We start from the raw sequence: 17,047 nt of genomic DNA on the forward strand, positions 1-17,047 counted from the left end.
TTTAGATCTGTCAGTAAAAAAAAGTYAAAGTCTGATCAAGAATATTAATTTAATCCAGCTAAACATCCAATGCCATGGGACTACACCTAAATAAACTTTTGCTTAAGATGACTCTCTGCATCTGTAGTTTTAGTTCAGGTAAGACCCAGCATAATTTTTTCAAAATCTTAGGAGTTTTTGACAATATTTTTTTTTTCTATCTCTATTCTCAACACCTTTACTCTTGATTTCATTTAGTGTTTAGTCATTTATTCCCAGAATTGCTCTAGAATTTGTCTCTTGTGCATTTTCAGTTCTTTCATCCAATAATAGAAAGGTTTGGATTGTCAGGGACAGCTTCCACTAGACTAGATTGCTTTAAGATCCTCTAGCTTTACTTTGAACAATTCCAGTGTCCACAACTTCTCTGGGCAATTTGTTCCAGTTTCTCAACACYCTCATATTTCTTCCTCCTCTCTAAGATAAAAGTACTTCTTTTCAGATTAAAATMTGATAAAAATCTGCCTTCTTTCTGTTTATTTTTGWTTGTTTCTTTGTTTATTTGTTTGAAACCATTGTCTCATCAGCCTTGGTCTAAAATTTTCTCTTCTCCAGGTCAAAAACCCCCAAATCTCTCAGTCTTCCCAAGCAGGCAAAATGTTCCAGCACTCTGACCCTTTTTTCAGCCCTCCTCTGGATCCGTTTCAAGAAGTCTATGTCTGTCTTGTTCCAGGGATCTCAGAGCTGGATGTCCCATTCCAGCTGGGGTCTCACAACAGAAAAGTAGAGGCACAAAACCACCTCCCTTGACCTGCTGGACATGTTTCTGTTTATGCAGCCCAGAATACAATTGGCTTTCTGGGCTGTGAGTGCACATTGTTGGCTCATCTTCAGTTTTTCACCCACCAGCACCCACAAGCCATTCTCCAAGTGGCTGCTCTGAATCCTTTAATCGCTCAGACTGCACCAGAGTTCTGGATTATCCTGTCCCAGGTTCAGGGCCTTGCACTCGGACTTGTTGAACTTCATGAGGTTCTCCTGGGTTCTTCCTTTAGGCATTTTGGGTTCATYACTCAGCTTGGCATCACATGCAAATTTACTGAGGCTGTACTCCGTCCTRCTGTCTGTGTAAGTGATGGTTGGTCCCTCTATCCACCCTTGAGAGCCTCCACTCAGAAAGGACTTTTGTTCTGAATAGAGAATGCTCAAAGTAAACTGTTAACAAGGTGTTCTGTATGACTCTCACATTTTCTAGCTGTTCTTGACTTCATATGCTGSCTGTTATGCAAACTGGTGCAGCAGCAGGTATGCTCACGGTTTGTGAACTGAGTACCATAATCATTGAAATACCAGAGAGAACCATTTACCCAAACTACTCCCTACATTTATGGGTAYCCATACTCACAGCAGGCCAGGAAATGACCCTGCTTTGCAGCAGTTTTTAAGGGTTTTGTTTTGTTTTTGTTTTTGTTTTATTTTTTTTTTTCAATTGGTTGGTTGGGCTTTTGTTCTAGGGTTTTTTTTGTGTTTTGTTTGTTTGTGTGCTTGTTTTTAATTTATAGATGATATACATATTTTTGTATAAAACACTATCATGTTTTCTTTGGCTTTGTTTTTCTGTTGGGTTGCTTTTCCTAGAAATAAATAAGGCAAAATGTTATTTAGAAATGGAGCACCTTAAGATGATGAAAAGGAAAGCAATAGAGATAAGAAAATCTGTAAAGGACTTTGCAGAAGCAACTGAAACAACTGAATTTCCTAGTACACAGATCAAACAGAGTAAGAAAACCTTATAAAAAGAGAATAAAATTAATGTTAAATTAGTTATTCATCTGGCCAATGTTACGGATTAAAATTGAATGTTGAAAATGAAATTTGCTGTACTATGTTCTCACTTACTTTTCTGGTCATGTGACAGAAATTCAGCAGCTCTCCATGGTGCTCACCTCCAACCTCCTCACCAAAATAAAATTGAAAGAATCRGATCCTATTATCATTAATAGAGTGGAGAAAGTTATAAAGGGAAAATGATAAAAGACAGCCAACTGTCTACACTGCAAATTAGAATCACCTCAAAACCAGGTCAGAACACAGCAGCACTCTAATCAAATTCTATACAGTTCATGTTTGCAGTATTGACAAATCCTAATTGTAATGAAATACTATTTGTTCCCTGGTGTTGAATGTTTCTGTTGTAATGASTATAGTGATTTGAGCCAACTGAGCATATAATTCACTTTCTTGGTTAAGACTAAAAAGTTAAAAGTGAAAGCAATAGAAGAGAGGTGGAAAAGAGGGTAAGTATAGGTCAGATGCAAACAGAGATGTTGAAAAGTTCTTTAGAACTTTTCTCCACATAAAGCCTGTCATTTTAACATCAGATTTTTATCCACAGGTACTTTTAAAATTGCAATGCAAACTCAAAAKGACACATAGCTAATGACCTTACCACTCTTGAAAACATTAATTAATATTAATGTTATTGATAGACACTTGTTTTTCTTTATGTAGTCAATGTAACTTTAGTTGGATCGTTGCAAAAATATGTATATTAACTTCTGAAGATTTACATATACTCTGAATACTTGAACTGGGGAGATTATCTTGATAGTCACCATCAGTAGGAGGTTCAGAAATGTTGGAGAAATTACTTAGTAGTATCATCCAAATGTTACCAGAATCATAAAAGGTAGTAAAATTAAACAATTTTATAAGATTGTACTGTAAGCTTTTACATGTTCAGACCTTCGTTAACAACCAGGAAAAAAAAAGCATTCTCTATATAATTTCAGTCAGGTTAATGGGATAGGTGTGGGATGAACTACCATGAAATGGTGGGTTGTAGTCTAATCTCCTACTGATTTATTAAGGGCTTCAAAAAAATAATTTTTCACACCATGCCATCATCTTATCTAGAGCAACAAAGTACTATTTGGCCCATTACCTCCAAATTGCCTGCTTAAGATAAAACTTAATATTATTGGTCAATCAGTGTTAAGTACAATCATCAAACACCTTACAGCCTGATTTTATCTTTGTGATGCTGGTAACTACTTGCAGTGCAGAGTGCCAAGTATCTCAAGAGCTGAAAGAAAAAGTATCTCAAGAGCTGAAATCTGATGCTTTAAAACCTACATAACTATTTTCCTACCATTAAAATAAAAATATTTCTAGGGTGTTTAAAATCTGTTATTACTTTGAGTAATTTGAATATTTTTAGATTATGTAATTCAGCATGTGACATTTATAACACAGGCAAAATTAGAATACAGTCAATATATATTTAGCTATTTTTAGATCAAATATTRCAAATTTTCATCAGTAAGTAGTGTGCAAGATCAGCAGTGACAATAAACAGCCAAAGCTTTATGAATCCATGAAAATACCTTTCTTTGTTTCCTAAACCTGTGAAATAATGGAGCTAATATAGAAAATAATAGCATTTACAATATTTTCCTCATATATTGACTGCTGTTATAAATAAAACTTATTGTGAACAGTTAAAACATTAATATTTTTTTAATCCAGAAAGTTTCCATGATAAAGGTGAATGCTGTATCTCGATGAGGAGGCCAATTATTTATGAAAATATCCTTCTTGGTTCAAATAATTACTGTTCAATATTTTTACTTTTGTTCCATATTCAAACATGCTGAATTTATTTCAGTTCAGATGAAGAAAGTGAAAAATAAATGTTTTCTTGTTTGTGCTTTTCTTTCCCACTTTTACTTTTTAAATTCTTTTTCTTTCTAGCTCTCATTTGGAGGAAAAAAGGTTGAGTAAGAAATGTAGAAGACAAAGAAAAACTCAAAACTGCAAAAGAACTCTTCCTTAGTGCTCACTTACAAAGAAACAACAAATCCAAAAGCAAACACAAAGRGCAAGAGAGAACAACTGTAATCACTAAACTGTGAATTACCTGACATTACCKATTATTTCTTCTGAAGTTCCACCTCAGCAAATTATTTTGAAACAATAAAAAAAAAGCAAAAAAAAAGGTGTCTAGTCTATGTCAGTGAAAAATAAAATCATAGAAGAATTTTTTATTTCTAAAAATTAGCAAATTTTATCACAATAAATGTAACATTTGTGCCCCATTCTTTGCTTCAGWATAACTTTTCTATTAAGACCCTTCTTGCCGTAGTTTTAAAATGTGAAGGTACATTTTTAAGAAAAATAAAACCACAAAAATGGTATGTTACCACATCAGAGTGAAGCTTAAAAAAAATAAAGGTTAATTTAAAAATAAGTTTGTAGTGAAAAATTTCAGCTGTGTTCTCTGAATACTGAATACAAATAGAAAGTTGTCAATGGAGTTTTCATTATCATTGTTCAGGGCAGATATCATCTGAGACAAGAAAAATCACCCWACAATAAAATAAATATAAAAAATAAAAATGAAATAGAAAACAGTATAAAGAATTGATTATAGATGTCAGTAAAATATTTGTAAATAAGATTAATTATAAATTTTGATAGGAGAGACACTGAAGAAAAATAAATCAGGAATGAAAGAACAAGAAGGCCAAGGCAGGGGGAAATAAAAAGGCAACAAAATTATATAAGAATTGAGAAGGAAAAAATTAATTTCCCAAGTCTAAACAAATAGGACCATGTCTTCTAAAAGAATAAGACCTGGAGTTTTGAAACATGGGAAAACACAGAGATGCAGAAAAAAAAAAAGACAAAACTAAAAAAAAAAACACTAACAAAACTACTTGGTTCACAGCTGTACAACTTTTCTTTGTATATTTTGCACATACAATATCACTAAATTTAAACATACCTCCCTGTAACAGGATTGAACAGTATCCATGGCTTTCACTGCTGCTGAGATTATGAACAAGTTTTCGCATACAGCTCATGAAAGTACTCTTTGGACTGTATATTTACTATGGGAAAGATATTACAYTCAGGAACATTGATTTATGAGACTAGTCWCATGGWTCTTATAGTCAAGTATAAARTCTTGACAGAAAACAAATTTTCTTYTGAAGATAGGTTATAATCTSTACACCTTTTGGTAATACTTTGTCTAAATTTAGAGGGATGTTATATAGTTCTGTGAAATTTAATGTATTTACACCTCAGTGGCTRAATAAAAAATAAACATCAGAATTTCTTTTACTTACTAACTTCTACACATAAAGAAGTTTCAGATTATCGTGATAACAACTGACTTTGTGTATTATTCCTCCTGCTCAGGTATTGTGTTTGGATGAGCAAGACACTCATTCATTGAATTTTGGAGGTGCACAGTGAAGGAAAGAGCTAGTCTGTCAAGTAGTCAAGGAAAATCATGTAGTCATATTGTCATGTGGTTCAGGGAGGTCCACACTTCACATTGCAACAGTGGCTTGCATTCCCCAGGGATTTCCTGTGTGTATACACAGGAAGAAATTTCTTTCTCTCTACCTTGCTCTTATCCTATGATTACAACCTTAACCCTTGTCTCTGTGAAGGCATCAGAGTAAAAAGCACAACAAGAGCAGTTACTCCTCAACTCCTCAGGGAAAATCTGACAAAAGAAGACGGATTTTGTGTGGCAGTCGACATTTGGAACATTTCATTACAATCTGGATTCAAGTRTGAGATGAATCCTTTCATACTGTTTTTGCTCTTTAACCTGAACAAACTTGGAAAAACAWAAATGAGAAATACTGAGTGACAACTATTCACAAAGGAGATCAAGAACGAGCTGACGTTACATTCTCTCTTTGGGTCACCACTCTCAAATTCTCTTGTGATCTGTAAAACAACACTTACACTGTGAACTTGCACATTATGACCCATGACAGGATTTTACTTTTTAATGAAGAATTATTYCAAACAAAAAGCCAGGCAAGTTTCAGAGCCACAGAAGAGTTATGAAAATCTATGAATTCTGAAGGYTCAAAATGAAGGAAGATTTTGAATCCAACATTTTTGTATTGAAAATTCTTTTCCTATTTTAGCTGATGCTATGGCATCACATGTGAGGCAAGCAGAATGATTTCTGAATCTGAATTCTGAATACCGCTGCTGTATTATGTCTTGCACGCCRGCACCTATCTAACAGGAAGATCTTTAGGTGAAGACAGGCCTGGACAAAAATGCTCTCATTTTATTTTTTAGTGTATATGTCATGTGTACGTCTTCYCTACTGCCTCCATAGGAAAATTTGCATGGTGGTTATGCAGAATCYGATTCTAAATCTTTACTTCATGGTAACACTCAGTATTTCTAAGGTCTGTTACAGGGACCCCTCACAGCTCCCTGCTAATTGGGAATAGTCTGTATATGGATCATGCAGCTGTATTTAATACTGCTGTTTAAATAGCACACTGTGTGGGCAGAAGTGAGTCAAAAGTTAYATAAAAGAAGTCAAGAGCTGAATTCTTTCTGAAATTTGTTTTAGCTTACCTAAGTGACCAGCTGAGCAGAGCAGACTGGGCAKTGACTGACTCACAGTGTTCCTTGTGCAAACAATTTCAGTCATGTTGAAACTGGGAATTGGTCATTTTCTTCTCTCAGAAACATCACAAATTTGCTTTATCTTCACAGTGAGATACTTTAAAAGTTTTCAGAATAACTGTGTTTTCTTTCCTACCTTGTTSCTCTGCCCTGCCTCCTCTTGTTTCATTTTCCTGACTTCCAGATCAGGCAATCTTGCAACATCACAAATCTTGTTTGAAATAAGTGAACATATTTCAACTGTAGCTCCAGCAMAGAACAAAATATATGGCTGGTGACTTGTTACTGAATCAGACAGAAAAATGAGAACTCTGATGAAGCAATTAAAAACCTGCTACAAGTGYTGTTGAGAGTCCACACACTGCTGGTAGCTCAGTGAAGCTCTTTCTGTTGCACCTATTGCAGCCATTTCTAACATTTTTGTTATTTCATAAGGTTTTAGATAGGTGGAAGTGAATGGCAAGGTGGAAACCAGCTATATTCCCTGCTCTGAAGCTGTCTCCTTATCATCTAAAATAACACAAGTGGAGCAATATACAACAAAATATCCCTGTACTTGCTTACAACCTTAACTACCCTAAAGAGAGAATGAAAGTTCCCCCTGCATTATGAATAATCTTGGTACAGAGTAATGTTAAATATTTGCCCCTGTTTTGTGGTCTAGGTGGTTTGTGAATTGTAAAAATTAGGCTAAGAGTACAAACTTGGCCTCAAAAATGCAGATAAATCTGGATAAAAATGAAGACTTTTGTAAGCTTCTCTCCAAACAGCAGCAGGAGCAAAATCTCCAGTATGATATCACAGATATTGTGCAAACAACATAGGAGGTATTTATATGTTTTTTTTTTTTTTTGAAGATGCCACTGAAAATTAAAAGCGGRCTTATGTTGGGATGTGACAGCTTGAATACCTCTGTAGCTTTAGCATGTTTGAAAAGCTAATTTTTCAGCTTCAGCAATAAGTTTTAAATGCACTTCAATGGCAACAGCAATGAATCTGCAGCAGGCATCACTTGAATCTTTTATTAGACTGGCTCCAGGCTTTGAGAGCACCATGATGTTGTTGAGTTTTCCTAAAGAAACGGATGCAGAAATGCTTTTGGATTGTTGTTTTCGCAACRTTGTGGTGCTGCTGTAACCTTGTGTGAACTTCTGGTGGTCTAAGTTTCCTTTAATGACCTGAAAAGCCTGCAACTTGTAGTCCAGTGTTTGCAAACTGGTTTTCTCACTGAAGTTATATTCTGGTGTCAAAATCTTTCCTTGCATAGGGGGAAAAAAGCATGGCTGCCAACATGGTAGAGGGGTAGAAATGAGCAAATGTGAATTTCAGGCCTCCTTCTGTGCTTCCCTGACCACCCATGCTCGATGCACAAAAGGCTGCAGCCATCAGCTAACCTCAGCCATTACAGAATGCAGTGTGGGTCATTTCTCTCTGCAGACCTTTTTTATTTTTGTAACAGATTTTTCTGGGCTCTGCTCTTGTAACAGAGCTCAGGTAGCACATACTCAAGGCCCTTCTCTTGCTGTGTCTGAACTCGTGTGATTTTTGTTACTATGGGTTAAAAAGGGATATACACTTATTATAATCAAGCTTTGGAGATTTCTCCCCTTTCCCTCCACTCTCAAAGAAAATGTGCTTAAACCACCAATGTTAAGGCTTTTTACTCTTGTGGGAGCTGATTGAAACACTTAAGTTGCACTTCTGCTTTGCTGCTAGCTGTACAGTTGTCTTTCACAAGAAGACAAAGACCAAGGCCATGAAAAAACTTCAACCTGATGAATGAAAYGAGGAGAAACATGCTGTCAGTCTTCCAGGCTGAGATAATATGCTTCTGGAACAAAAGTGATGCTGTAAGAGCAATGGATCTTTGTCAGTTACATAAAAAACAAGTCTCTCATTGCTCTCTATACTTTGTCTAATGGATGACAGTCTATCATCATGAGGTACAGAGGAAAATATATGCGGTAAAATAGCTGGTGTCTGGACAGTGTTGATTTGTCGAATATTCTCTTGGTATCTCTCTTAGCAAAGCGAATAAGTTTTAGAGCTACCAAAAATAAGATTAAATGACAAGAAATTCTGTCTTAGGGTGATATAACCATGTGTTAACTCAGTGCCCTTAATGCAAATACTGTAGACCTTAAAAGTAAATGTCTTTGACCCAGGAGTACATTGTAAGGAAACAAGTTTATAGATTTAGTCTTTCAAACCATCACCATTCTGTAGATATTTAYGAATCTGTTCTCGTGATACATAGCATTATCAAGTATAAATGTACCATGCAATCTTCTTCTTTTCCAAGATGAATGAAGTTTGRTTCTGTTGTGGCTTTAGGTCCTATTGTGCACTAAATGCAGCATTCGGAGACAGAAACAAAGCTTTTAATGTGTAAAACCTGGGGAATTCAGTATTTTTCAGCTCAGCATCCAGAGAAGTATAGACAGTAAAGTCTGTAATTTGATTATTTATGGTTAAGAGAGTGCTAGCATGCCTAATGGTTCCATACCTAAATTCATTACATATACTGAAATAATCTGATACGTAAGATCAGAATCTTCCCTCATTGCCACAAGAAAAATAAGAAAAATGTTCCTTTTTTTTTTTTTTTGTAATCTGGTGCAAAAGCTCGCTGTGCCTATATGTAAATCTTTACCATTTCAAGGGAAAAATAGTACAATTTTGAGGAGTTCTAAGTACTAACCAGTAATGACACTACTTTACTATGGATTGTGCTGCAATTGATTTACAGGACAAGTCCATAAAGGTTTTAAAACCCAATGCAGGACTCAGATTGTTTCACTAAGAAAGTCAAACCTTTGTGTGTTCTAGAGAATATTTTGTATTTCCTTAAGACAAATTGCTGCTTTAAAATGAAAAATTCTTTAGTTGAGTGGGATTTATTTTTCCAAGAAAGCTTGACCAATCAACAGAAAAATTGAGTTTAGCTTATTATTCACTGTTKTGAACTGGTGGGGCTTTGAACAAATAAATGTTGTCTCTCCCCAATCCTGTTATGGGTAGAAAATAATATTGAATTCAAAGTCTTGAAACACAGGGTGGAAAGGAAGGTTGCAGTAACAAAAAATAGAGAAAAAAATCAGAAGAATGTATTTTCATGCTGCTCTAAAGAAGGTTTTCTGACACCAAGGGGTATACTTCTCCAACTGCATTCTATTTCTTTACTGGGCATATGCACCAGTTAGAAAAGAACCATATGTCTGTTATAACATAAGATCTTTCTGCATGATAGAAGAAGGCATGATCCTTTTTCCTTAATATTTTTGCCATTATCTGGGCTCTCTCTTCAAATTTAGTCCCTTGTTATAGTTTTGTTCCCTTAATAATACCTGTTCCCATAACCAAACACTGAGTTGCTTCTTTCCTTACTTTAAAAAGCTGATTTTTTACAAAATCAAGTGGCTGCTGTTGCTGGTTGCCCTTCTTCACCAAACTAATGTATCTGATTTGAGCAATTTCACTTTTTTCCATTAGACTAAAAAAGCATCTTCTGTCGATCCATTGAGGCTTCTTTAGGAGGTGTTAGAATTCCTGGTAGTTCTCAAGCCCCTGTAATGATCAGGATTAAATATTTTTGAGACCTTCCTGAATTTACACCTCCCTAACAGTAGACTGGTTAAATATTCAGAACCATTCTTTCATCTGATACMATGCACAGCTCAGTTGCATTCATCTAATTTATCTGTTTTTTTGAATACATATACGTCAGCAGATATCAGGTGTTTTTATTAGTGGGAATTTATTTGACAGGACGAAAGAGTGTCAGTTTTCTCAAGCTGAGTCTCAAATCATTTTGTGAAAGTTGTGACTGCTGTTGGTAGAAGTTAACTTCTTTTAGATCTGGTAAGCAGCTGTCTAGTTTAATCTGAACTCAGTCATAGGGCTAAGGTGCCCTTTGAAATYTGAAGTTTCAAAAGGTAGCTTTGATCGTCCTTGTCTGTAGTTTTTGCAGCACACTGAAAAAGATATTACCAGTATGTCCACACCAAGTAGAACAATTGAGATGGTTTTATTTCAGGTAATGTTGTAATTTCTCTCTCCTTCTGCCTCTCTCTTTCCTTCACAACTTCTGTAATCAATGTGAAGTTTCTGTGATAAAAATGGAGATGTTTTGTTTAGTTTTTCCATGCAGCACTTGTTTGTTTTTCTTTTTTTCTTTTTTTTTTTTTTTTTTTTTTTTTTTTTTTTTTTTTTTTTTTTTTTTTTTTTTTTAATTGCATAAGGTAGACCACCTATCATAACATAACTCAGCACCAGGAATNTTTTTTTTTTTTATCTCTAATTCTTCTTCATTCTTTAATTGCATAAGGTAGACCACCTATCATAACATAACTCAGCACCAGGAATATGTCACCATCACACAAGTGGGTTTATGCCATGTGTGTCCCATTCTATTCATCCCTCCATTGAGGCTGCACTAATTCACTGAAGGTCAAATTTAAACCTACATCTTTTTTTTTTAGGAAATGTTTCCTGCACAAAGGAAGCCATTTTTATGCAATATTAGGTTCTGAAGATAGCATTGTGTGAAACACGAGTGAACATGTGTTGACTTACACAGCACAGCCCCACAGTCAGCCTTGTAGGATCATGGTAGGAGAAGGAATGCAGGCACTTCTGTTGAGGTCCATGCCAATTCTCCCKGCCTGATGATCACCACTGACAACAGCAATTCCCAAGGATTCCTTGCGAAAGCTGRCACATAAATTGCACCTATGTTGAACGAGATCCTCTGCAGACTTCAGTGGCTTATAAGAGGCTTCTACAATCAAGCCCAAATCCATCAAAATTGATCTGCACATGTTGGCTTTTGACCTGATTAGTCTCTAAAAGAAGATACCAAAATTATGGTAATAGATTCATGGAATGCCAGTAATAGTGATAATGGCAGAGAAATGATGAGGGAAATGAACCTTGGTATACTTCTGGTACACTGAAAATGTAAATTTTTGATACCAGAGAGATGGTTTAAATCTCTCCTGCTCACCACAAGGAGAGAATCCCATCTTTTACACAGTTATTGTCTCAAAGATATCCTTACCTTCAACTATTATCAGTAAGACACAAGACTTTTCAGCTTAATTTCCAATAGTCTTTTTGGAGATTAAACTGTCTTAGATTTCCAGATGCACCATTTGTTCTTACTAGCATTGAAAAAACCAAATTTGACTTTTAATGAAATTTGATGTTCAAGACACCTACCTTTTTTTTTTTTTTTTTTYTTKGCTAGTGGACTTTCRTCTWTTTTGGGTTTTTTGGTTGCTTTTGTATTATTTTTACAATCCTTTTTGCAACCTGAAAATCCTACTTGAAGCTCTTTTAGACTTTAGGAGTTGCAGTGGTTGTCCAGATATAATAAATTTCTTTTAAAATCATTTTGGAATTGGAATTAGATTTTAGCCTTGTTCTTTCTGCGAGGTGTTATAGGCTCCCTTGGGAGAGGGAAGATAAAGAGAGAGTGTGTAAAAGAATTTCCATCCAGCCAGTGTTATAGTCAAAATCCCTTGACAAATTCCTCTTTTTTTTCCCTCCTTTTTTTGTTTCTTCCACTAACAAGCTGAAAATAGTGGCAATTCATTACACTTAAGAACAAAAGCAATAATCTGTCCTGTTCTTTTCTGTTTCTCTATCAACTTCTATCAGATCAACTCTCCCAGGATCCTTCCCAACAAAGAATAAAACCRCTTATGCACTCTTCTTCTGCAGAGAAGCTTGTTTGAATCAGACAGCTGAGAATTTTGGCTCTGGTCTGAGACCCAGCTCATGTGCCTAGTTTTCTTGTAAACTCAAACAAACCATTATTTTGGGTTCTTTGAAAGACACCATAAACCCCTTTTATTGTATCACTAGTACACCTAGTTATTTTCTGATTTCTATCAAATCACATCATCAGTTTTTACTTTCAATATGTTGCTCAATGTTCATGTTCTTGCTAGYAATTTACATTGACTAAAGGCTGATAATTTTATCAACAGATTTCAGAGAATACGAAAAACATGCCTAGGTCTTACTGACCTTCAGTCTAAATGAGATGGATTGGTCTCCAAATATCCATGTCCAATACTCTTCTTCTTTATCTCTATTTACAAGGTTAATATTTAGCTTTCCAGAAGTCATGAGCTCCTGCATGGTCTGCCTTAGTATTTAATTCCTCAGCTGCATGCCTTCTTAAATCTTAAATTATAATAATTAGAAAAATAATTCAAAACCATATGATTGTAATTATTCTAAGGCGAAAACTCATAAACCAGTGGATTTTCACTGTGCCCGTGTTTTATGTTCATATCTKTAGGGCACAGGTTGTTCTCTCCTTGAAGTGACAAAGGTGAATTCCTTTAAACTGTGCTCATTTCAMGTTTCCTATCCACAGGCTCCTGAATGCTTTCAGAGAGAATGACTTCTAAAGGTAATAGAGGTTCCACAGGCTGAACAATAGCTCAAATCTGTTTTGACATGAGTGAAGGGATTATGGTCTCAGCAAGCTTTTCCTTCTCATTCACTAGCTTGACCCTTCCCAGCTTCAAGTTTCTATTTGACCTTCAATGACAAGGCTCACTGGTCTGAGAGAGGCATCACCTGCTCTGGATTGACATGTGCATGGTGACATTCATAAACATTATGTGGAGGAAGGCGTGAAATGCATTGTTTTTTCAGCACTCTCTTTTTTCCTGTTTCAGGCACTAGTTCCTTCTATCAATCCTCCAAGGAAGGAAAGTACATTTATTCCCCCTGAAACAGTCCATGCATTGCATTATCTAATTAACTAAACTGTCTGTAAAAAGTTGGCCTTATATTTGTATAATGACAACCTTGGCAGAAAACATCACAGGCTCYAGCTGACATAAGTAAGGGTTTTTAAGACATGGTAGAAAGTTCTGGAAAGGCAGATGGCAAGCATGARCAGGTCTTCTCTGGAAATGACTACAATAACTAAAATTTCTTGGTGCTCTTACAATGTGTCAGCTATGTCTGTGCCTTATTAATGCCCCATTCTTACTAAGTTTCCTCTGACATAAAATAACAAGACATTACATGCATCTAGACTATTCCCTCTACACAAAGGCACATGTACTAGCATATTTCATCTTAATATAGTCAAGCCTTCTCTTCTGAGCAGCAGCAAAATCTTTGCTGAGTACCAGACATGGTTACTGGAAATCAATTTCTTCTTTTACCCAGCTCTTCACAATATCAGTCATCCCAGTTAGTTCAGGAGATACCGTGCAAATTAAGGACAATTAAGCAAGCAAGACTCCAATGTTGCTTAAGAGTTTTATGGGCTCCTAGTGAGATGTAGCCTGAACAGGAGCCTTCCAGATGGYTCTGCCATGAGAAATGACCATAAAATACACTTTAAAGGTGCACTGAGGCACACCRGCTTACCAGAGATTGCTTACCTCTGCTCCTTTATTGAAGCTCCTCATTTTTGCTCTAAGGCCACCTCTGTGAAAGTCATGGTAAATTGATTAGTAGTGTAATTTTTATTTTCATTTTTTTAGATTTTATTTATAATCTTATGCTGTGTCCTCGGTGTCATGTCTCTGAGAAAAGTGGTCTCAGCCAGCACTGTTTATTATCATCTGTGCAACCTGCAACAACACATGCCTCATGGGAGAGCAGTAATGAGCATCTAGTCCTTTTAAATAGAAGCCTGGCTGCCAAACACGAGCTCTTGAGTAAGAGATGTTTCCTTCACTGAGACTTTCTGGGCATCCATTAAACACCTCCTGGTGTTTAAGTTCATATGYAGTTGTTAGAGCTGCCTGGAAATTTTCACATGGAAAATATGGCTGCACTTYTAGTTTTCATTTCAAAACATAATAAAATGTAAAACTTTGGCTTCCKCTGTGAAGTGAAAAATCCACTGCTCATCAGCTCTGATTGCTAGACTGCCTCTTCAAATATCCCTAGAGGAGGTGTGAGTGGGTGATGTATGTCTTATGCTTTTTCTCATTTTTCCACACAAAGGGAATAAAAATTCTTTCCCCTCAGGAATTTTTGATCACCARACTTTATAGAGCTGTCATTCTTTGAAAGAAAACTGTATTTTCTCTTTTCTGAACTCAGTTACTAATAATGCATAAACAAAGTATTTTTAGAAAACAAGCAGTCCCACTGGTGTATTATCTATACTGCAGGAGGAATTATAACAGAATCACAGAATGATTTGGATTGRAAAGGATGTCAAAGATTGTCCAGTTCCAGCCCCCTTGCCATGGGCAGGGACACTTTCCACTAGTTCAGCTTTCTCAAAGCCCCATCCAACCTGGCCTTGAACACTTCCCAGGATGGGGCATCCAYAGYCTCTCTGGGYAATATGTGCCAGTGCCTCCCCACTCCCACAGTAAAGAATTTTTTCCTAATATCTAATCGAAGCTTACTTTCTTTCAGTTTTAAACCATTCYGCCCTCTCCTGTCACTAGGTACCCTTGTAAAAASTCCCTCTCAAGCTCTCTTGTAGGTCTTCCTGGAATTTCCTCCAGGCCAAACAATTCCAATTCTCTCTCCTCCTCACAGGAGAGGTATTTCAGGCCTCTGATCATTTTGGTGGCTCTACTCCAGATTTGCTCCAGCAGGTCCACTTCTTTCTTATGTTGCATGGTCCAGAGATGGACGCAGCACTCCAGGTGGGGTCTCATGAAAGTGGAGTAATGAACTTCTTGGGATTAGTTACACATTTAGACTTTTGTATGCATTTTTAACATTTTTAACATTCTCTGCTATATTAGCAATATTCATTCTGCATGTATAGCTCATTGATGGCTCRTTAATTACGTGTCATTAGCAAACTAATAAACCATTTCAGACMTGCTCATCTGTATCTGTGACACCTTCCAACATGAATGATTCAGTGATTTTATCCTGTGATATTTTAATTGTCAAAATGTGCTTGGGATTCCTTTGTTAAGGCAGTAGTTAGCACAGGCCAAATTCATGTCCAAAAACATTTTTGTGTGTGCCTGAACCCACCAGCACAAAAGCAGTTACTTGCTATGTGCATCAGGCATTATGCCCTAGCACTAACATCCACATTTCAAGGGTATCAGATTTTCCAGACCTAGATCCTGTGTACACTTAAGAGTCCACTACTCAGTGATGAGTTTGAGGGTTTTTTGGGTTTCTTATGGGGTAGTTTGTTGGTTTGTCTTTTTTTTTTTTAGTGAGCGCAAATCAGATTCAAGTGTCAAATATGGGGAACAATCTGACCTTTTAAATCTTCCCAGATACTTACCCCAGTTTGCTTAGGCCCAGTGCTTAGATTGTGTAATCTTTTATCTGTTTTGGAATAACTGAAGAGGCAGAAGGAAACAAAGGCAGAATTGCAGCCTCACAGTACTCTTCCCTCTCTTAAAAGTCCTTAGAAACAAGTCTACCATTATTCCTTAAGAAAACTTGTTGCTGTGTTTCTCCTTCACATTTTTAAGAGGCAATCCAGCCCTTATTATAAAGTCAAAATGAGCTTATGCCCTCACCATCTCGTGAGCATATGCATGTCTTTTGGTTGTAAGAGCAGATATATCAGATGTGTTCTTGAGCTGAGGATGCCCAGTCTTGCATAACGACTGCTCTGCTCATTTGTCTTTACACGGAAAAAAAGAGAAGTGTTGTGCTAAAATCTGAATTCACAAAGCTCCAACCCCAGATCACATTKCTGTTCAGACATCATTACACTTCTCATCTTTATATAGGCTGCAAGAGGCTATATTTTAGACCTGTCGACAGAGCTAAGAATCATAGCCAACACAAGAAAAGGTTTAAATTCCTGGCAGTACTGGATGTTTCTGGAGCCAAAAGATTAATGGAGAAATGAAAAGATTAAGTAATAAACTCTTTGGAAAATAGAGATGAAAGTTTGGGTCAGGATAAASGCACACAAAATGAAACAAGCATCTAGGAAAGAAATTGCCCTGATAATTATAAGGGTAATACATCTTTACACAGAGTCTCCACAAGCCCTTATAGCTAGTTTTTCTTCCTTTCTTTCTTGTGAATTTTTTCTTCTCTTTGACCTTTTGTTCTCTTACAGCACCATATAAGTGCTCAGAGTTACAGCTAATCCCCACTGAAAAGATGTAAAGAAAGTCTCTAAGTGAACAAGTCAATGAAAAGCAGAAGATTGTCTGAAGCAGAAATATGAGTATTATTTTGGTATCACTGGYACATTTTGTCAGGTAGAACAGTAAAAGAGAGACTGACTAGATCTTGTTCTTAAGAAAATTCATGCAATGGGAGAAAAAAAGAAAAAAGAAGTCTTGCATGAGGGACTATGATTATATATAGTAAACTTGGAGAGCCAAACCAAAGGTCTGCACAGGATTATGTCCCACACCTTTAACTTGCTGAGACTGCTGGACAGGCTCTGGACAGTGTAACTGGAAAGTAAAGAACATGCAATGGACTGATTGGCCAAAATAAAGTAGAAAATAAGAGAAAACTCTGGATGATTGTTTAATACTTTAGGATTCTGAGCAATTCTTTGCAAGGTCAGTGCAATCASGCTGTAATAAAAGAGATGCAACATAAGCAGAACAATCCATTGCTGTACCATGGTTTACAAGCATCAAAGTCCAAATGGTTGTTATCTTGTCATTTGCAT

Source organism: Malurus melanocephalus, unplaced genomic scaffold, assembly GCF_030028575.1.
Source record: "Malurus melanocephalus ecotype Western Australia unplaced genomic scaffold, MMel_1.1 scaffold_25, whole genome shotgun sequence".
Taxonomy (NCBI): domain Eukaryota; kingdom Metazoa; phylum Chordata; class Aves; order Passeriformes; family Maluridae; genus Malurus; species Malurus melanocephalus.